Source organism: Dendropsophus ebraccatus, chromosome 2 (assembly GCF_027789765.1).
Source record: "Dendropsophus ebraccatus isolate aDenEbr1 chromosome 2, aDenEbr1.pat, whole genome shotgun sequence".
Classification (NCBI taxonomy): Eukaryota; Metazoa; Chordata; class Amphibia; order Anura; family Hylidae; genus Dendropsophus; species Dendropsophus ebraccatus.
The window spans coordinates 61,012,984-61,036,038 of NC_091455.1; the positions used below are offsets into that span (position 1 = coordinate 61,012,984).

At 42.0% G+C, this 23,055-nt stretch overlaps 1 protein-coding gene across 25 annotated transcripts in view; it reads right to left on the bottom strand.

The window, feature by feature from the left end:
- DTNA (dystrobrevin alpha) overlaps window positions 1-23,055 on the bottom strand; it is a 207,222-nt gene that overhangs the window by 103,628 nt on the left and 80,539 nt on the right. Inside the window, exon 1 of one of the 25 annotated variants that reach the window (XM_069957619.1) lies at window positions 5,841-5,874. The exons of the other annotated variants lie outside the window; for them this stretch is intronic. The gene's annotated coding sequence lies outside the window, so the exon portion shown is untranslated. Of the gene's footprint in view, window positions 1-5,840; window positions 5,875-23,055 lie in introns of those variants that run through there. 25 annotated transcript variants of the gene reach the window in all.

A 23,055-nucleotide genomic window follows, 5' to 3' on the forward strand; every position in this document is an offset into this window, starting at 1 on the left:
GAAACAATTGACATGTCAATTGTTTCCATGGCTGATGTTAAATACACTATGGGGGAGATTTATCAAAGGGTGTAAAATTTAGACTGGTGCAAACTGCCCACAGCAACCAATCACAGCTCAGCTTTTCTTTCAGCACTGCCTAAAGCTGAGCTGTGATTGGTTGCTGTGGGTAGTTTGCACCAGTCTAAATTTTACACCCTTTGATAAATCTCCCCCTATGTAAACTATGGTCGTTTTTTTGCACACATGCAACACATTTTTCTATGACAAGAACAGCCGTTGTTTTAATTGCAAACAACAACCGTTTTTGCCACAAAATAATATGTTGTGTCAACATAGCCTTAAAGGATTTTCTCTAAAGATATTTATTGCATTAAAGGGCACACCTCTGATAACTGTAATATAATGAGCCATACATCACATGACCAGGACAGGATTTTAATCCCTAGAAATAAACAGTTTCTATTGAATGGCTGCAAATCTAGGAAATTATATGGAAATAAATTATGTAACTTTATTAAAGTATGATTAACCAAAACAATGTATATCTTCAGTGGTTAGTGCAAAAACCCAAATGACCATCACTGCAAAAGTACTGCAATGAACTTTTAACATGTCTGAACACAGCCTTATACATATTTGTCACTGTAACTATTAAAAAAAAAAAACCTAAAGCCTCCCTGTACTTAGCTGCTGTATGTTCTGCAGGAAGTGGTGTATTCTTTCCAGTCTGACAGAATGCTCTCTGCTGCCACCTCTGTCTGAGGCAGAAACTGTCCAGTGCCGAAGATGCTATCTATGGGGATTTGTTATTGCTCTGGACAATATTCATGGCAATAAGCCACATCAAAAATAATGCAATATAATTCTTTAAGCTCACATACAATGTTATTTTTTAAGTTTTATGAGCATATTTAATATGGTGGGAGGTCTCTAATGTGGATAAGACAGCCTCACAAGCCTTGTGTATTGCCCTTGGCAGGATAACACAAACTCTTCTATTTGGCTGTGGAGAATTTGAGCAAAGAAATAAGCAATATGAACAACAAAATGAAGCCACTGTTCTCTTGTGACAAGTGTGTCATTTAACCCCATTACTGTCAGACACTCTACACGCTGCAGTGACCCACCACGCTGACTGTGACGTGAACATTCCCCAAATCAAAGTGGCAAACAGCTAATAGAAATTTATGGTTACTTAATAGCTGTTTTTTTGAATTACGTCTGGAAAACATTTACAAAATGCAGCAATCTGTCAGCATTCAGCATGGCAAGAGACTGCCTGGGGCACAGTAATTAATGAACATATTCTGATAGCAGCCATGAAATTACAGAGTGTGAGTCATCATTTATTTGTTCATACTCCCAACAGCTGAATAACATTGGCAATTATTGTCGACGAATTATTGTGTGTGTAACTGAGCAGTAGCGGGCAGAGTGGCAGATGGATGGCATCTCAGATAATGTGGCCAAACTAATATTTTCCCAGCAGCTACACACCCAGTGCACTGACTTGGGTATCATGAGATCAAAATTTTAACCCCTTAAGGTCAAAGCCAATTTTCCTCAAGTCGTTACGATTACAACGATATATAACATGTATAACTTTTATATTATCTGATGGCCTGTAAAAAATGCAAACCATTGTTAACAAACATATGTTCCTTAAAATCGCTCTATTCGCAGACTTATAGCGCTTTTATCCTTTGGTCTATGGGGCTGTGTGAGGTGTAATTTTTTGCTCCATGATGCGTTTTCTATCGGTACCTTGATTGCGCATATACGACTTTTTGATCACTTTTTATTACATTTTTTTCTGGATTTGATGCGACCAAAAATGCGCAATTTTGCACTTTGGAATTTTTTTGCGCTGACGCCGTTTACCGTGCGAGATCAGGAATGTGATTAATAGTTCGGGCGATTACGCGCGCGGCGATACCAAACATGTTTATTTATTTATTTATATTTATAAAATGGGAAAAGGGGGGTGATTTGGACTTTTAATAGGGGAGGGGATTTTTTTATTAATAAAAAAAACATTTTTACTTTACTTTTTACTTTAACTAGTAGTCCCCCTGGGGGACTTGTATATAAACAGCAAAGATCTCTCATAGAGATCAATGCTGTGTATATACACAGCAAAGATCGATCAGATCGGTGATAGATTGCTATGGCCTGCTGCAGGCCATAGCAATCTATTGCCGAGCCGGGATCAGCGTCATTCCGACGCTGAGGCCCGGCACGGGCAGAAGAACGGATCTCCCCCCCCGCGATCGCATTGCGGGGGGGAGATCCGTCCCACTAGACACCAGGGATGCACGGAGGAAAGCCTTTAAGTGCAGCTGTCAGGTTTGACAGCTGCACTTAGAGGCTTAATTAGCCGGCGCGGCAACGGGACCCGCGCAGGCTAATAGAGGCACTGCCCGGCTGCACATGTCAGCCGGGATCAGCGCCGTTCAGAGCGGGGTCCTGGCGGGACCCCTCTCTGAACACCCCGCGCAGCACCATGACATATGAGATACGTCATGGGTCGCTAAGGGGTTGATCAGTTCTTGGGGCTATTTAGTTTAGAAAAAAAAAAGACATCTTGGGGCGATCTGATCACAATGTACAAATATATGAATGGACAGAACAGAGATCTTTCTAGTCATCTTTTTACTCCTAGATCTGTAACCATGACAAGGGGGCATCCTCTACGTCTAGAGGAAAGAAGGTTTCACCATCAGCACAGACGCGGATTCTTTACTGTAAGAGCAGTGAGACTATGGAACTCTCTGCCACATGATGTTGTCATTGCTGATTCATTTAAAAAGTTCATGGGAGGCCTGGATGCTTTTCTTAAAAAAATATATTACAAGTTATGGGCACTAGACTACATGTGGTAGGATGTTGATCCAGGGATTTATTGTGATTGCCATTGGCGGCGGGAGGGAATTTTTTTCTCCTGTGATGGAGCAATCGGCATCTGCCTCATAAGGGTTTTTGCATTTCTCTAGTCTAGAAGATCAACACAGTAGGGTTTCTGTGGGATGAACTTAATGGGCTGATTAACTACCATGTTTCCCCAAAAATAAAAACACCCTCCTAAAATAAGACACCCCAGCTACTCCACCCTCTAGCCTAAAGTAAGGTTTCCCCCGGAAAATAAGGCACCTCTACTTTAAAGAGGTACATCCTCTTTAACCTGAACCCACAGATCGAGCGGCGCCGGCACGGGGAAGTCGGTGCCGCGGTCCGTTTTTCGGACCGAGGCCAGGTTCCCGTGCACAGCGCCACGGGAACCGGCCGGGGCTCAAGCACTGGAGGTAGGCCGGCCCGCCCCAGTGGGAGGGAATTCCCTCCCCTGTATGACACTGCTCCATTCATTCTAAGCGAGTCGCGTCATGGAGGGGAGGAAATTCCCTCCCACTGGGGCGGGCCGGCCTACCTCCAGTGCTTGAGCCCCGGCCGGTTCCGATGCATAGAACGGGGCAGTGAACGAGAACCGGCCTCGGTCCGAAAAACGGACCGCGGCACCGGCATCCCCGTTCGATTCGTGGGTTCAGGTTAAAGAGGATGTACCGGGTGGTACATCCTCTTTAAACAAGGGCGCCCCACGAAAGTAAGACTTACCACCGCCTCCCAGGACTCACCTAATGCCCTTATGGACCTCCGAAACTGGCACTGCAGGTAGCCTCGTCCATGGCACCCATATCCTCCGCAAGTCCCAACACACGCCGCCGCCATGTCACGCCGATGACCCGCTGCATGTCACACCGCTGATGCACTCCTCTGCTGAGTATTCTGAGGTGGTTAGGGGAGGATGTCCTATTTCTCTCCCCTGGTTGGGCTGGGGGGGGGGGGGGGGGAGGTAGAAATAAGACATCCCCCGAAAATAAGGTGTAGTGCCTGTTTTTTGGGGGGAAAAAACATAAGGTACTGCCTTATATTCGGGGGAAACATTGTATGTTGCCGTTAGTTCTCTGTACACAGTGTATATATTTATGTATATACACACACACAAACACACCTGACTACACACATTCTCTGCCAACGTCTCATCAATGCAGTTTATTTTAGTATTTTTTGCCATTATACGAACGTTTGAATGATGTTGTTTTAATTGTATTCAAGTTTCATCTCACAATATAATTTATCTAGAGAAACTTCTGTTCTAATAACCCTGGTAAGATCAATGTGTTTGCTTAGATAGCTATCAGGCCAATAACACATTCTGTCTTCTGTGCATCCAATATTACAAGTTATGTTTATCTCTTATATGTTTACAGCGAAATTCTGAAAATATATGAAAATGAAAAATTCACACATTAGGTAAAAAATGGTTTAGGATATTCATACAATGGAGTGCACAGAACATTGTATGGAACTTAAAGGATTAAAATGGTTCACCAAGAATTCAAAACTAATGGCATATAATCAGGACGGCCAATCACCCCCCCCCCCCCTCCCCAGTGATCAAATGTTTGAAGCTATGGGTTTTTACTAGTGGCTTTGTCTGGTATGACAATTCATACAGCTTTTTTTTACTCAAACAATAACAACGCATTTAGAAGGTTTCAACACAACAAAGGTTGAAACCTTCAAAAAGCAATAGTCTGCAGTGAAATGAAATGTTCTGCAACAGCTCTGGGCCACGTCTGGTATTCTACAGACAGAGAAGCCCTGTGGTGGGAGTCTTTTCCTGTTCGGCATGATGTATCACCATCATGCCGGAAGCAGGGAAAGTGTTTGAATCTTGCATCATTTTCGGCAGGGAAAAACAATACCACAGGGCCTCCCCCTCTATAGGATTGGGAACAAGCCCTTAGAACCCAGATACAAATAGATTTTTGTTGGTTTCAGAGCTGGAGCAGTAAGCAACCCCTTTAAATGAGTTGTATGGCCAATTAACTCATTTTCAGAAATGGTGTATAAAAATAATAATGGCTCACAATGGTGTATAATAATAATAACAATGCAAAGAGATGAGTGCATCTCAAGCATGCTCTAATCCCATCGTTCAGCATTTGGATACCAGCGGCTAAAGAAGTTCGCTGCAGCCCTAGAAAGTCCTGGAAAACATGGATACAGCCTATAAAATAATAATATTAGTATTGATAGTCACCATAACAATCCCCCACTGTTCCTGCTCTGCCACTTCCAACCATCTCTGCACTTTCAGGTCTTTTTCAACATATACATGAGACCTACTACAGTCATTTACTGGCTGCAGAAGTAACGTGGGGGGGGGACCAGGAAGTGCAAAACCTAGAAGGACCCAAGAAACATGGAAATAAATACTATATCACAATCATGTAACTAAAGTCTAGTCCCTAGATTGGTTCCTCTTTATCTGTCATTTGCTTTGACATATATTATGTGTAGTTTTCTATTATCATTGGGATTTATACAAGCAGCACTGCTGTCTCCTGTATTTAGTAGGAAGGAGCACACCAACATCTGGCTCTTCCCTCTTGTGGCAGCACAATCACTTGTACCGCAGGTAACTTTGCAGGACATTGCACAGACAATGGCATCTGCACTCCAATCACAAGAACACTTCCCTGCATATTGAGCACCTCCTAGAATGTACAGATAAGGTAAAGTATCCATACACCACACTGGATAAATACATTGTTTTTCCCGTCATTTGAGTGCAGATGGCATTTAATGTGTTAGACTATACAGAGGTTATACAGAAGATGGCTTTCAGCAGTCCACCACTATCTATTGTCATGTAGCGGCGCTAGTGTTTTGTGTTTATTTCGTGTTTCTGTTTGCAGGACACTAAATCGGCATCATTGCAGAGTTCAATGCAGATCACAATTAAGACAGTGTCTTAGATTAATTTTTGCACTTACAGATGTGCTATGTTTTCAGGGGATGTCTTATTTTTCCATGAAGAATTCACACTTATTGTTGAACAAAAAAAAAAAATAAAAATTAACATTGATGTTATACACATGGTCACATGACCATAGCACAATTTGCTATATACAAAGCATCGTATGCAGCGCACAGATTAGTCAAGGGAAACCCCGCAATCACCACCTTTTATAACACCCGATGAATACGCTAATTGTTATGGCACAGAATGGCCCTCCAAACCCTCTATCTGCAACCTCTGAATTAATGGACAATGCGGTAGCCAAAATTATTTCTATTAATTGAACTGTATTAGAAGAACTAATGCTATGTTTACACGAAACGATAATTTGCCCGATCAAACGATTAACGATGTTGGAGTAACAATTTTTTTTCATAACGATCAGCGTTTAGACGGTACGCATTATCATTTGGAAAATTCGTTCTACGATCGTTTTGCGATCGCTTAAGCCTATCTCACACATTGGTTAAATCGGAGAACGACTGTTCACACGGAATGATCTGCGAATTTTTTGCGATCGATCAACGACGATTTGAGAAGTTGTTGAAAGATCAAAATGAACGATTTCTCGCTCGTCGTTTGATCGTTCGCTGTGTTTACACGTACGATTATCGTTCAAATTCGATCGTTATCATGCGAATTCGCACGATAATCGTTCCGTGTAAACACAGCATAACCAGGAGGGATAATACCATAAATGTGAACATGCAGTACCAGGTCTCCATTTTATAATATCAGACTAAGCTTTCATCTGGATGGGATTCAGGGCTGCAATCCTTTAGTCAAACAGGCTAAGAATGCAAGGATTATATGTGGAGGCCGCAAAAATCACATGGATTAGATAATGTGGGAAACTTGGTAATGAGAGTTTGCAATATTTATGAATAAGGATAAATATGAGCACATGACTATATCCTACTGTGGCTTTACAGACCTGAAGAGCCACAAGGTTTATAGTGGAGGTTTATGAGATTCATTTAAGGAGCATTAAAATTAACATTTTAGACAAGCCAGTCTTTACTGTTACAGGCGGCTGTGTGACTCCCTAAGGCGCTTGGTACTACAACCATCTGCAATAATGAAAGCTGGCAGGAGCAGACCTGAGCGGGGAGCAACTACACAAAAAACTGCAAAAGAAGGGAAGCCGTCAGCTTGATCATTGTGCCTTAGGCCCAGGTTAAAGTTGTACCTTTACTAGTCGGGGAATTAAAAGGGAAATTCATAGTGGGACACCACTTTTCCTTTCCAATGACTGGGAATCTCTGGGGGAGGGGGGTTGGTCATTTAGTTAATGTAACTGCATTAATCTCTTCAGTTTGTTCACATGCGATAATCTATAGGGAGATAGACATAGCAATAGAATACCTTAACGTGGTCTGCTTCGTGCTGATTTTTTTTTTCCTATCGGAGACAGTCATTATTGTGTCCCCCAGGCGTCATCCCTGCACACAGAGATGAAGCTGACGGAGATTAGGAGCAGTCATTCACTGACCTGTCAGACATGGAGGTCACTTTTAGGTCATATCTGATGAGATGTTGAGCCAGATTACCAACACATAGTCATAAGCAAAACCAGGAGCGTTTTATTAAAGTAATAATATCAAAAGACCGGTTTCATGATGCATAAACCAGGATTTCAGCCTTCTTTCAGCTTGAGATCCATATTTTCTTAGGGTATGTGCACAATAAGCAAGAGTTGGGTTTAGCGTGAATTCTGCCACTAATCAGACTCCAATTGATTTCAATGGGATTTCTGTTACTATGTTCACACAGAACGAATTCTGCTGGAAACAATGGCACGTTAATTCATGAAAATGGTGAATCCACCAGAATACACTGCCACATTTCACACCAATAAAGCATCCAATCCACCTAATTTCTGCTTTATTTGATCATTGAAGAGGTTATCCAGCAGCTCCCCTACTTCCAAGACAAACTCATCTCCGGAGTGCAGCGGGGGAAAACGGCCTGTGACACCTCTTCTTTCTTCCTCCCTACCCTCACCTCATTAGGAACACCCCTGGGCAGGATTTCTCCTATTCATTGCTTGTCTAAACAGTGCACATGCGACACTTTGGATCGTTAAGGCACTTGTGCACTGTTCAGAGAAGCGAAGCATAGGAGAAATCCTGCCCGGGGCTTTCCTAATGACAAAAAGGGAGGTGAGGAAGAAAGGAGAGGCATTGCAGGCCTAGGGCACAGACACTCTAGGCCACGCCACATTGACTCCGCTGTTGGAGATTAAAAGATAATTTTTTTATCCTAACCAAGGCACCAGGCGCATTTTTAAAGACACGACTGGGAAGGACTTACTCTTAACAAACAGGCGGCACCAGTGGTTTAAGGAATTGGTTGGTGTATACAGTATCACTTTAAGCAGAGAAATAGGATTCCTAAACAGCGTTGTGGCCAGTGATTGACTGAGCAGGCTGTCACTTCCGAGGCAAGTTCGTCTCAGAAGAGGAGGTGCTGCAGTTAGTGGGGGACAACAGAGACACTTTAACAGGACATTGGGGGAGCACAGATGGGTTACTATAGGTTTTCCATATGACAGCTATATATTAAAAGTTGTGTATTGCCAGATGACACCTTTAAACTCAACAGGTCAACTGGGAGCACCCTGCAGTATATGTTGTCTTACCTTAAAAGATTGCCAGTGTCTGCCAGCAACAGCAGCCGGGGAGGATAAAATAAATAACATGCTCTCACCTCCCTGGCTCCAGTGCTTGTGACTGCATACAGACGATCCGGTCCCTGGGCGCTTCCTGCTTTAAGTGGGCAGACGGGACATGACTACTAAGGTCTACTAAGCCAGTCAGCAGCTGAGGCGGGACCCTGCCCTGACTGGCTGAGCGGACCTGACATGTCACGTCCCGTGTGCTCACTGACACAGACTCCTCCTTTAATAACTAACGTTGTTTTGCAACAATGGATGTTATTTGCCCTTAACTTTTTACAATGAGGGAACATAGCCTTACCTGGTTGTCATTATTTAAGATACCAAATGCAAGCCAAGTCATGACTAACCATAGTCCCTTTACTGCTAAAATCCAATAATTGTTCGGCAACCCTGGTAACAAGATCATTGATTGAGAACAGTAAATTCGTTCTTCTATTCAGTGACGCATGTGTTTCCTTATTGAGAATCTGATGAGTTAGAAAGATTAGGAGTAAACAAAACCTCACCAACCTGGCAGACAAGCTGATCAATGACTGATATTCTAGTGTACGCTACAGAATTGGCTTGAGAGAGATTTAACATGAAGGAGTCTTGAAAGCCACAGATTGCAATAGTATATGCCGATTCCAACAGGATGTGAGCCACAGAAGCTCAAAAGCAATTTCCTGGACAACACGGCTGAAAATATGACATTTACATCATTGGGGCTATGAATATAAGACTTTGAGGCCCCAATCTCCAGTAAAAAAACAGGTGACCATGTTGGCCTCTATAAGTGTATAGACATTCTACGCGGTGTCACCTTTTTCTAAGTAGCTCAGTGTTCACACAAACAAGAACTACCCATGCCATAGGTAAAATTGTAATAGGATACACAAACCGACCAGCTTCACAATGAATTGCATATTATTGGTTCTCAAAACCCAGTAGTAGGAAAGAGTAGCTTGTAGCTGAAAAACAGAAATATAAAGCACCGAACAGACATCTGCATTTAATAGTCATCATACCATATAAATGTGTTACATTCCACCCTTCTGAATCCAGACGACAGCTAGCCTGTGATGCAATAGAATGTGTAAAGACGTGGGTCAGTTAAGTACTTCTAGCTCACTGAAGGAGACATTTCCTTTCATCTGTCTTCTGCCACTATTTCACAATATGAGCCTGCCTGGAGTTGGGTATTAAAAACTAAATGCTCCTGTGTCTAATAGGTCTATTCCACCAACAGATCTGACAACAGATTATCTGCCAAAGATTTGAAGCCAAACCCAGGAACAGACTATAATCAGAGAACAGGTCATATAGGAAAGACTGGATTTCTCCTCTTTTCAAATCCACTACTGGGTTTGGCTTCAAATCTTTGGCAGATAATCTGTTGTCAGATCTGTTGGTGGAATAGGACCTTAAGATATCGTTCATACATACATTTTTACAGGCTGTCCTGCACCACAACAAAAGTCACGCCACTTTCTAACTTTCTACTGTATTAAAGGAGAAGTCCGGCTGTGGCTGCTGGAGAGGATGATGGCAGAGGGATGCTCAGTGTCCCTCCAGTGCCCTGTGTCCCTCAGTGTCCCCCTGATATCATCCTCTCCAGCAGCCACAGCCCGCACAGCTCTGCGGGTCGGGGCGTGACATCACCATGTTATCCAAGAAGTGACATCACCATGTTATCCAGAAAGTGAAGCCTTGATGCAGTAGTAAGTGCAGGGAAAAAAAAGCACTTTATAAGCATTTCCCATAATAAGTGTATATTGGGGATTTGTATAACTTTTGGAGGGCAATACAATACTTTAATAAAAGATTTCTCCGGACTTCTTCTTTGAGGGTCCCTTTACACAGAGTGATTTATCTGACAGATTTTCAAAGCTAAAGCCAGGAACAGACTATAAACAGGGAACAGGTCATAAAGGAAAGACTGAGAATTCTCCTCTTTTCACATCCATTCCTGGCTTTGGCTTCAAAAATGTAATAGACAACACATGTCTGTGGTATTGCACAAAAAAAACTTTTGACATTTGTCGTAGAAATCTGTGACTGTCCCATTTCTATGAATGAGGTTAGGATAAATCCATGTGCACCCTGCTGAGACAAACCTGTTCAGACTACAACAAATCTGCTGCATATAACTATACTCGCCATAAAAAAACAATGCTGTACATGATCATTTTTACGTATACCTCTGACAAATACAATAAATGCAAGGTGAACATAGCCTTATTCAGGTTCCTAGTTGTATGCGTTCTTTATTTTTTAATGCAACCTTCCTCCAAACAGATGCACTGCAGTCAAGGATGAGAACCTTTTCTGTTTTTATGCTAAAAAATTACACATGTTTATTATGAATAAATTATAGTTTCCCCATAGGTATACCACAAAAACAGGCTAATATTTAAGAGGCTACTTATGATACTGACCCTTGTAAGTGTGTGAGACAGGCAGATTAGAAGAGGTGAACCCTCATGAGGACAGGGATTGGTGTGTGTGTGTGTGTGTGTGTGTGTGTGTGTGCGTGCGTGCGTGCGTGCGTGCGTGTGTGCGTTACATAAAGTGTGCTGCTATATAAATATAAGTGACAAATGCCACAAAATTCTCAAAATATTTCTCTTTTTAAAAAAAATGTAACTAAATAAATAATACAGCAATAACTGATTTGGAGGATCCATCATAAAGAACATAACAACATCCAAGTCCGACATCAAAAGAGGAGCACATCTAAGTTCTGTAAACTTCTACACAACAGTGAATTCTACAGGAAAGGCAAGGGTTAATACCGCAGCTCTGCAGCTACAGATAGAAGTGAATCCGCACAATGACCACACTGGCCTGACGGGATATTTTCATGCAGCAAAACTCCTTTTCACTCCTCTCAAATATACGGAAACACGGGGAACTTCTACATGGTAGGAAAACAGTAATCTTTAACTTCAATGAAAGAAGAAAAAAACAAACTTGGTTCTGTCTGTGAGAATGATCACAGCGCAGCAATTTAATACACCTTATCATGTGGTCTGTTGCTATAGCAATCCTGAATCCAGCAGCTCCCGTACAGGCAAATGACAAAGGGTCTCCCCCCTCCCTTTCTCTCTGGTGCAAGGTAATCCGTCGTTGCCTCTTCCAAAGAAGCAGACCTACATCACCTTGCCCTCTGCTATGTACAAGGAGTTTGGCCTTGCATTTTAATGTTTATCTGCAAAAAGTACTATACCAAGCTACAAAAGGAATACAATTTACCCTGTGCTACCAGGTAACTATACAAAGCAGAGTCCTCCCTCCTACTCCTACACTTCAGCTTGGTGGATAGAAAGCGAGAGATAAAAGCTAAAGTATTTTCTCTAGAAGATAGTAATGTTACTAGATGCGGCGGAGCAGACCTTGTCATTTAGCACAGTTACTGTACATAAAAAGAAAATGTACTGCATCCCCCAAGGAGTAAAATAAAGCTCTGAAATCTGTAAAGAAAGGTTAGCTCAGAAAGGAGAAGTTAGAGTAAAAGCGATGTTATAATGTTTAGAATCCTGTCCTTAAATCAGAAAACAAACGCCTGCGTGTATTCCTCCAGCAATGTTAATTGAAGACTGTGGACACCATTTGTTTTATATGTACTTACAATAGAAGAGAAAGAAAAAAAAAACACCTCACAAAAATTACCTCCTTAGGTCTTCATTGAAAATTTTGCTTAGTTTCTCTACAGGTGCACGATGCAGTGTGACGTTCTCAGTGACATCCATTAAAAGGGGTACTCCAGCAAGAGTCTTTTTTGTTTAAATCTACTTAGAATAAAAGAAGATTGTGGCAGAAAAAGACCACTGGGTCCACCTAGTCTGCCCTTTCAGTAAAAAGATATTTTTTCACATTGCAACTGACCTTTCCCCCAACTAACCTCTCACTGTGTCCTCTTGTTCTTGAGCTCAGTTTATTACTAAAAACACATTTCCTTCCTGAACCTTATTTAGTCCTTTAACATACTTAAAGGTTTCAATCATGTCCCCCCTTTGCCTTCTTTCCTCCAGACTATACAGATTCAAATCCTTAAAGGGGTAGTGCGGCGCTAAAAAATTATTTTAAACAGTTATGCTCAGCCAATCGCGGCTGAGCAGCTGATGACTTCTGGTTATACGGGCTAGGGTGGAGGGACACGGGGAAGGGGGCGATTCACAGACATAACATACATTACAAAGTTGTATAACTTTGTAATGTGTGTTATTCTGTGAATAATTTTTTAGCGCCGCACTACTCCTTTAAGTCTTTCCTTATTGTCAGAAAGCCCTTACTTGTGTCAGAAAGTTATACAGATTTGTAATTAACTTTTATTTAAAAATTTCCAGTGTTCCAAAAGTTGTCAGCTGTTGTATGTCCTGCGGGAAGTGGTGTTGTCTTTTAAGTCTGACACACTGCTCTCTGCTGCCACCTCTGTCCGAGACAGGAACTATCCAGAGCAGCAGAGGTTTTCTATAAGGATTTGTTACTGCTCTGGACAGTTCCGGTCTCAGACAGAGATGTCAGCAGAGAGCACTGTGTCAGGCTGAAAAGAAAACACCACCTCCTGCAGGACATACAGCAGCTGATAAGTATGGGAAGACTTGAGATAAATAGAAGTAAATTACAAATCGGTATAGCTTTCTGAAACCAGTTGATCTGAAAGGGAAAAAAAAGAAAAAAGAACATCACACCGCAGCATGCACATGAAAACTGAGAAGCTATGGAAGAAAAACAAAAGCTAACTCTTTAATAAAGACCACCTGTGGAGAAAACATTTTTCCCTATAAAAATACATTTTAAATAATTTTATCTGCACCAAGTAATTTTTTGCCTTTGATTCCACATTGAAAAACAAGAGATTACCTCCAATGAATTACAAAGGGGCTAATCCAGAGGTTTCCATGTTTCTGCTGTGCCCCTGGGCTGAAATGCCTCTCCCCTGTGATGGCAGAACACCCTGCATGTGCTGTCAATGGGGATTGTGGTACACACGCAGCAAGTCTGGAGGTCTTATTCTCAATCCGCCAGACTCACTAGGTGTATATTACAATGCCCATTAACCTATCCCTGATACGCTAACATAAGTACAGGGCAGGGGCAGATTAACTTTACCATAGGCCCCGGGCAGTTCACCAAGCCTGCCCCTCCATCCCACTGTAACTATGGCAACACTAGCGTGGCATTCATAGTACAGGATAAATAATGCCATGATGCCCTGATTTGTACAAAATTGCAGTAAAAAGCATTTTTTTTGTAAATCATGGCGGAACTGTAGACAGGAGACAATATACTACTGAAAGTATAAGTCTTTTTGGGTGGCCATGGGCAGCGGGCTACCACCCGAAATGGACCTATTATAATCCACTACTGGTACAGGGTCATGCTAGACCTGCAATCCTCCTGACTTGTCAATAAAGACGACAGAGTCTTATCTGCCTACAGAATAATAAACGCTCCATGCAGCTCCTGCATGACTATGCGCGGAGATCAGGAGAAATTTTGTCATGTTGAAGTAGCTCCACCAAGTGACGGGAAGACACTCGGTGTCCTATATTATTAGACATTACATTCAGCCCTGTGGCGATGTCATTAATTGCTCAGATTTCTAAGGGCTCAAGTACATGGAAATGCTGCATGCACAGAGCCTGGACATCAGTGATTTACAGCTACTTAACACAGAGCCTATGCATGTATGGAATAACTCCATATATACTGAGTACAAAGGAACATGCCGCAATGTTCTTGTGCAGAAAATGACAGGAGAAAACGCTATATGAAATCTGACATATATGAAGGCGGTACAGCAGAAGGCTCTCGCATCTCTATTAATAGTTTTCATAAACCAGCACAATAATAATGGTTGCATGAGCTCTAATTTATTGTAAACTAAAATCCTGCACCCATTAGCTAGTGTAATAAAATTGATGGCCTATCCTCTGAATAGGCCATCAATATTCAATTGAAAAAGATTCTGATCCAGGGGGAGGGGGCCAATGCCAGGAGTCACATTTTTCAGTTTTCTACATTTCTCTCTAGAGAATTACAAGAGCAATGTCCATAGAGATGCTTGCCACTGGGAATAGTATACTCATGGGTGCAGGACTAGGCAGGGAATAGCAAAGCATGATCAACACGGTAGAAGAGCTAGTGGGGTTGCAGAAGTTGAAACTGCAACTGGGATCTAGGGGTGTTATATGAAGAATATGATTTTAGGATATCCAAATGCTTAATGATTGAAGCTGTTTTAGATCCTGAAATCATACAGAACTAGAATTCAGGTAAATTGTATTCAGGTAAATTACAATAATTCAGTTTTTTTTCTTTATTTAATGTATTAAATAAAAATGCTAATATTTTTCATTTTATAATTCTTCTGCACCTCCTGTTAAACTATAGCTACACATATATACACATACATATGTAAATTACCTATGTGCAGTGCATGGAATATGCACACTATAAACCACATCAGAGGCAGACTCCTAGGGTTCAGACCTTCCACCTTGCCATCTGAAGCCTGGATAAGGTCAGGGTGTGCAGAGACAAAGCAGATAACTTTCAATCAATGCCCTGTCTACACAAATGAAAAATGTTCACGTAGAAAGAGCTGCTGATACATCATTCACATCAACACCTGGGGCTTAGGGAGTTACCAGTCACAAAGTGCATTATGTCTGAAACATGGAGTGTTACATGCATGTTACATGCAGAAAGACACATCCATCAACTTCATCCTCCTGCAGTTTATGTACATACAAATGCACATAGGGATGAATAGTGTGTTAACATCTAGACCTTGATGCAAAATTTTGTGTACCCATGTCACAAAAAGTTGCATCGCATTTTACACAGATTCATGAATCAGATGGGCTAAAAAGAAAAATGTAATTAATGCGCCTATGGGTACATTCACACGCTGCGGATCTGTTGCATATTTTCTTGATATTGATGCAGAAACACTGCATATTTTTGTAACAGAATACTGCCACGGCCACAAGAGTGGCTGGAAGAGCATGGAGCCAATGGTTCCTTGCTCTGTCAGCGCTCTTCTTAAATTTAAGCACTTCTAAAGGAGCACTTAAAGTTTCATTATAAGCGCCTATTAGGAGTGCTTATAGTTAAAAGCATATGGGGGCTGACCTCCCTGAGCCAAATTCACACTGCCTCATTAGCATACCCCCTCAGCCTCATATCCACACACCCGAGTCTGATTCATGTTGCCTTACCTCATTTTGACACCCCCCTCCCCCAGTCTGATTCAGACACCCTCAGCCCCATATTCATAGTGTGCTAAGCCCGATTCTTACCCCCTCAGCTGGATTCACACCCCTCCATCAACCTCTGATTCACACATTTCTGAGCTGAATAAATGCCCCTGTAGCCTCCTATTCACAACTCCGCAAAACCTGTTTCACTTTCCCTTATTCTCAAATTTACATTAAATAAAATTCCCACCAACATGACTTGTTGGGAAAACGTGCAGATATCAGTGATTCAAATACCACAATATTTATTGAAAGGACAACTCCCACGAAATTTTTTTTTAGCTTATTTAACACACATTACAAAGTTATATAACTTTGTAATGTGGTTAAATACCCGGTCTGGCCCCCTTCCCCCACTTTCGGACCCCCGACCCCCCCGCCCGGAAGTTAAAGAATATATACATTACCTATTACGATCGTCACGGTCCTCTTCTCCCGGGCGGCATCTGGTGACGACGACGTCAGAGCCGGGGGGGCGGTCCGGGTCTTCTTCCTCCTCGGCGTCTTCATAGAGAGTGAATGGGACGGAAAAGGCTGCTGGTGCACATGCGCACCAGCAGCCTTTTCATTGGCTGGAGCGCATCACATGGCTTCCAGCTTCGTCAGCCCTGATTGGCTGAGGTTGCTGGAAGCCATGTGATGCGCTCCAGCCAATGAAAAGGCTGCCGGTGTGCAAGCGCACTGGCAGCCTTTTCCATCCCCAGGACCCGGAAATCAGAGACATCGCTGGACGGCGGTGACGGTGAGGCGGACGGCGGGCGAATGGAGTGGCGATCGTCACCGGAGGAATGGTGAGTATGGTGTCTGTGTTTTTTTTTTTTTTTGGGGGGGGGGTCCCGCGGGAGTTGTCCTTTAACTTTGCCAAAGTTCTTCTTTAAATTGACAACAATGTATAGCTGCATTCCTAGGAATTAATCCAGGCATTATGAAAAACACAGCATCACTGGGGATTACAACAAATTTACAGAGGTGACTAAACCACCAACAATTACAATGACCAACAAAAGTATTTTTTACTGACCATCAAACCCAGAACATAAACTGTGTATCCACCAAGACCTTAACAACAAAAGTTAATTGAAGCATCATGTACCTAGTGCTAAACAGTACTGTAAGGGGGTATTCACATGCTCCGTGCACGTACACTGTTCTACAGACTGGAATACAAAACTCCTGGCATTCTCATTCATTATGATGCCGGGAACTGTAAAACTCTGTGTGTTAGTTAATACAGTAACACAAAGATTTCAAGGATAAGTCCGGTGAAAATTTTTATTAAAGGATTGTATTTGCGCCCCCCCCCCCCCTCAAAAGTTCTACAAATCACCAATATACACTTATTACGGGAAATGCTTATAAAGTGTTTTTTCCCTGCACTTACTACTGCATCGAGGCTTCACTTCCTGGATAACATGGTGATGTCACAACCGGGAGAGGATGATAGCAGGGGGACGCTGAGGGACACAGGCCACTGGAGGGACACTGAGCATCTCTCTGCCATCATCCTCTCCAGCAGCCACAGCCCGCACAGCTCTGGGAGTCGGGTCGTGACATCACCATTTTATTCAGGAAGGAAGTAAAGCCTTGATGCAGTAGTAAGTGCAGGGAAAAGCACTTTATAAGCATTTCCCGTAATAAGTGTATATTGGTAATTTGTATAACTTTTGGGGGGCAATACAATACATAAATAAATTTTTTTACCGGACTTCTCCTTTAAAGAGTTTCTGAGCTCTCGGCCTCATAATGAATGAATCTGTACTCCATTCAGTAGCACATAGTCCGTATTTATGAACTATACATGAAACATATGAATGCCCCCTAACATTATCAATTTTAAAGATATTTTACCCAAATGCCAAAACCATGTAGAAAGCCAGAAAAAAAACTGCTCCTGAGAACATAGCACAGCAGGTAGGTCTGGTAAAAGAGACCACACACTACCAATACACTAATATGTTGTGTCAATGACAACAAGACAATTAGACTCATTGGGGGAGATTTATCAAACATGGTGTAAAGTGAAACTGGCTCAGTCAATTATTCACAGAATAACACACATTACAAAGTTATACAACTTTTTAATGTATGTTATGTCTGTGAATCGCCCCCTTCCCCGTGTCCCACCACCCCCGCCCGTGTACCCGGAAGTGTGTGGTGCATTATACATTACCTGATCCGTGTCGAGGCCGTCCTCCATCTTGTGCCAAACATCATCTTCGGACGGACGGCCAATCGCGGCTGAGCACAGTTATGATGCTGCGGTGGGGGGAACGGCGGCAGCGATTCGGCCGTACGTCCGAAGATGACGTTTGGCACAAGATGGCGGACGGCCTCGACACGGATCAGGTAATGTATAATGCACCACACACTTCCGGGTACACGGGCGGCGGTGGTGGGACATGGGGAAGGGGGCGATTCACAGACATAACATACATTACAAAGTTGTATAACTTTGTAATGTGTGTTATTCTGTGAATAATTTTTTTGCGCCGCACTACCCCTTTAATATGATAGGCTGACTTATCCATTATATACACCAGGCCAAAGGTGACAAGTGTTTGTTTGTTCATCTGCAGTTGGGAAGGCGGCCACATGGCTTATACCCAACGCTGAATATGACAGGAAATTAGTTCTTGCATTTAGGTTTAGATTACCTCTGTGTTTTACTGTAACAGATGGCTCTATTCATAGCTAAGAACAAAAAATTCATTATTTTCTGCTAATACAGATGCCAGAGCTTTTATTAGTTAATATGTTAGTACATATTACACAAATTATATATAGACATAAACACATAAATGTAGCAAATACACAGTGAAACCTCTGAAAAAATAACATCTCTTTGAGAAGACCACCTCCTTATCCAGACCAGCCTCTTCTGCAACACTGGCGGACTGTGATGGTAAGACAACTCGGTCAGGGTAGTGGCCACCATGGCTCACTGATGTGCTTAGAGAGTGAAGAGGACTGGGTGCTAGAATAGCTCTTTACTCTTTATCCCATAAGACCTGCAATTTTGGAGATGCTCTGACCCTGCCATCTAGCCATCAAAATCTGGGCCCTGTAACAGTCACTCAGCTCCTTAGGGCCCTATTCCACCGAACGATTATCGTTCAGATTATCGTTAAATCGTTCGAATCTAAACGATAATCGTTCGGTTGAAATGTAGTTAACGATTAACGACCGAACGGGAAATCGTTGATCGCTTTATAAGACCTGTACCTATTTTTATCGCTGCTCGTTCGCAAATCGTTCACATTGAATAAGACATCGTTCGGTCGTTTGCAATAGATACGAACGCAATAGCGAATAAATAGCGAAGAAAAACGATCCCAATTACGATCAGAAGTAACGATTATCGTTCCATGGAAATGAGTGAACGTTTTCAGGTCTTTCGCAATAGCAGTCTTTTGAGATCGTTAATCGTTAACGATTATGCAAACGATAATCGTCCGGTGGAATAGGGCCCTTACACTTGCCCCTTTTTTTTCTTATTTCAACACATGAACTAAGAAATTACTGTTCACTTGGCTATGGGGGCCTATAAATGCATTTAACATATACACTCGGAGCCTCCGCATAAAAATATACACTCCAAAACACAGTACTACATACATACATACTCCTAATTCTCCATTCTGAAAATATACCTGGCATCCAAACAAAGTGCAGCCCGAACTGATGAGTGAAATGTAACACTGAGACTTAAACAACACGTGGGGTGGGGATAAATTCCGGTACTGACTGAAGAGAAAGCTATTTATATTTGTACGGTTGATAAATATAACTAACAGGCACCAGCTGAGGTCCTGATGTTATACACATAACCTACAACTACTCTGTAAGACTAGATGCCATTCACCGCACTACAGAGGTGTAGCTTATTAGTAATGAATTAGAGGTTCTGATCTACTAATATAGACAGATCAGGAAAAGAGTATATATCAGTACATTTCAAATGAAGAGCACTAGAGACTCTACATGATGTTTTTGGCACATGTTCATAAGATGAATTAGCTAAAAACAAGAGACAACACAATAAAAAATCTTTTTCAGATGTCTCCTATTAGTTATATTATTAGTTAATTAGATTATTTTCGGAACTTTACATTATGTTCTATCATTACTTGTGCATGTTTTTTCTTATTTATAGAATTTTATAGCACAGGAAAACTGTAAATTTAATCTGTGCCGCACCCTCCAAGGGCATGGCCACACATGATGTAAAATGCTGCGAATAGTCTACATAAAGGTTTGGTGCAAAAAAATCCACAGTATTTCTGTCAAGTGTGGTCTCACTTTTTAGACTCATGATTCCCCCCCTTCTCTAAGGTTATGCTCTCCAATTGCAGTCACTACATGCAACTGAAACCACACCTCCATGCGATTAACCATTCCAATCAATCCTGTCAACATTGCATGGCCTATGGAGAATGCAAGGTTGCATAATTTTGAGTGCCTATCTGTATGTATGTATGTATGCATGCATGCATGCATGCAGTAGCACAGCCTTTGGGCTCATGCACACTGAGCAATAGACAAGGAATTTCTGCTTGAAATTCCTCTTCTATTCTGCTCTGGCAAAATAGGAGCAGAAAAGGAGCTGAATTTAAGCGGAATTTGAGCTGAATTCAAGCAGAATGCAAGTGGAATTTAACCCCTTAGCGACCCATGACGTATCTGATACGTCATGGTGCCGCGGGGAATGTTCAGAGCGGGGTCCCGCCGGGACCCCGCTCTGAACGGCGCTGATCCTGGCTGACATGTGCCTCTATTAGCTGGCGGGGGTCCCATTGCTGTGACGGCTAATTAAGCCTCTAAGTGCAGCTTTCAGGTTTGATCCGTGCATCCCTGGTGTCTAGTGGGACGGATCTAGTGGGACGGGGGGGGGACGGGACGGGAGGGGAGAGATCCGTTCTTCTGCCAGTGCCGGGCCTAAGCGTCGGAATGACGCTGATCCCGGCTCGGCAATAGATTGCTATGGCCTGCAGCAATCTATCACCGATCTATCCCCCGGGGGGACTTCTAGTTAAAGTAAAAATAAAAGTAAAAATGGTTTTTTATTAATAAAAAAATCCCCATCCCTATTAAAAGTCCAAATCACCCCCCTTTTCCCATTTTATAAACAAACATATTTATTATCGCCGTGCGCGTAATCGCCCCAACTATTAATTAATCACATTCCTGATCTCGCACGGTAAACAGCGTAAGCGCACAAAAATCCCAAAGTGCAAAATTGCGCATTTTTGGTCGCATCAAATCAAGAAAAAATTTTATAAAAAGTGATCAAAAAGTCGTATATGCGCAATCAAGGTACCGATAGAAAGTAAACATCATGGCGCAAAAAAATGACACCTCACACAGCCCCATAGACCAAAGGATAAAAGCGCTATAAGCCTGGGAATGGAGCAATTTTAAGGAACATATATTTATTAACAATGGTTTGAATTTTTTACAGGCCATCAGATAATATAAAAGTTATACATGTTACATATCGTTGTAATCGTAATGACTTGAGGAACATGGATAACAAGTTAGTTTTACCATAGGGCAAACGGCGTAAATGCAAAACTCCCCGAAATCAAAACAAATTCCTTTTTTTTTTCAATTTGACAGCGCAAATGATTTTTTTCCGGTTTCGCAGCATATTTTATTGAAAAATAACACCTGTTATTGCAAAGTACAATTGGTTTCGCAAAAAATACGGGCTCATGTGGGTCTCTAGGTGAAAAATGCAAGCGCTATGGACTTTTAAACATAAAGTGGAAAAAGCAAAAGTGCAAAAACGAAAATTGGCATTGACCTTAAGCAGAATTGAAGTCCTATTGAATTCTATAGGATTCCTCTTGCAGAATCCGCCCAAAGAAGTGACATGTCACTTCTTTGGAAAGAGGGTATATGCACACTGAGCAATTCTCGAGGAATTGAATCAGAAAGTTTTCAGGCAGAATTCAAGCAGAATTTAAGCCCCCCATTGACTTCTATAGGATTAATCTCGCAGATCTACAGCAGAAAATTCTGCTCCGAAATTCTGCAGTGTGAAAAAACAGAGCAGAAAACCCATTGAACACAATGGGACTTTGCTCTGTACATATTTTACGGGAGGAATTTCAAGCTGAAATTCCTCTTCAATTCCTTACATAATTCCTCGCCTTTTCCTCAGTGTGCACATACCCAGAAAGCGGATCTGCAGCAGACAATTCTGCTCGAAAATTCTGCAGTGTGAACAACAAAGCGGAAATCCCATTAAACACAATGGAACATTGCTCTGTTTATGTTTTACAGGAGAAATTTCAAGAAGAAATTAAGAGCAGATTCCTCTTCAATTCCTCGTCTATTGCTCAGTGTGCATGAGCCCTTATGTTGGGCACTATACCAATCATCACACCATGCGGACAAGGCCTTTAGAAAATACGTGTTTAATGGTTTAATTTAGTTCCCTCTCATTTTAGAAGAATTCTCAGTGTCTTATACGAGTGCTAAAGTTTATTTAATGAAGCTCCAAGTAGCACTGATGTAAGTCAGTGGTATGAAAGTTTAGCAGGTTATACAATGGACCATATGCCATGTACTGTGTTTGAGCCAGAAAAATCTGTAAAAATTCACTAAAAAGGAAGAGCAGAGAGATCATAAACCTTATATATTGCAGGCAGACCTGTGCAATCGTCCGTGCGTTGTCTTATTAGTTTAAAGCCGGGACCAACCACAAGTTGTGTGAAAGAGTATACAATTCTGCTTAATAAAAACTTATACATTATAGACCCAGGGTGGCCATATGTTACCCAATTGGCTTCTACCTCCCAAATGCCTTGTCACGTAAATTTCAACAAAGTTATACGAATGGCAGGTGGTAAATGACATGGTTCACAGAAGGTAGTTTCATCAGCCATCCCTGTGTGAGACTATAACGTTGGTCCCTGATAATCATTTTCATACCAGAGTGGTCTTCAAACTTTGGCTCTCCAGCTGCACAGCTGCAGAAACTAGTTTAATATGACAAGCTTGTGTAAATTGAAAAGCATCCATTTATTCTGTCTGCCTTTAAGGACCAGACATTTGTAGGTGTTAGTGATCTGTGTTGAGGCAGTGGATCCACCTAACCACCTGGACAGTTACGGATACACACCTGTAGTTGTGGGTCTGCAGCGACGGACAGCACTACGGATGTGTAAATCAGGCCTAAGCTCACAGTGAGGACCCATTAGGTGATTAGTAGTACTAAGGGACATGTTTTTGTACACCAATAGAGATGAGCAAACCAG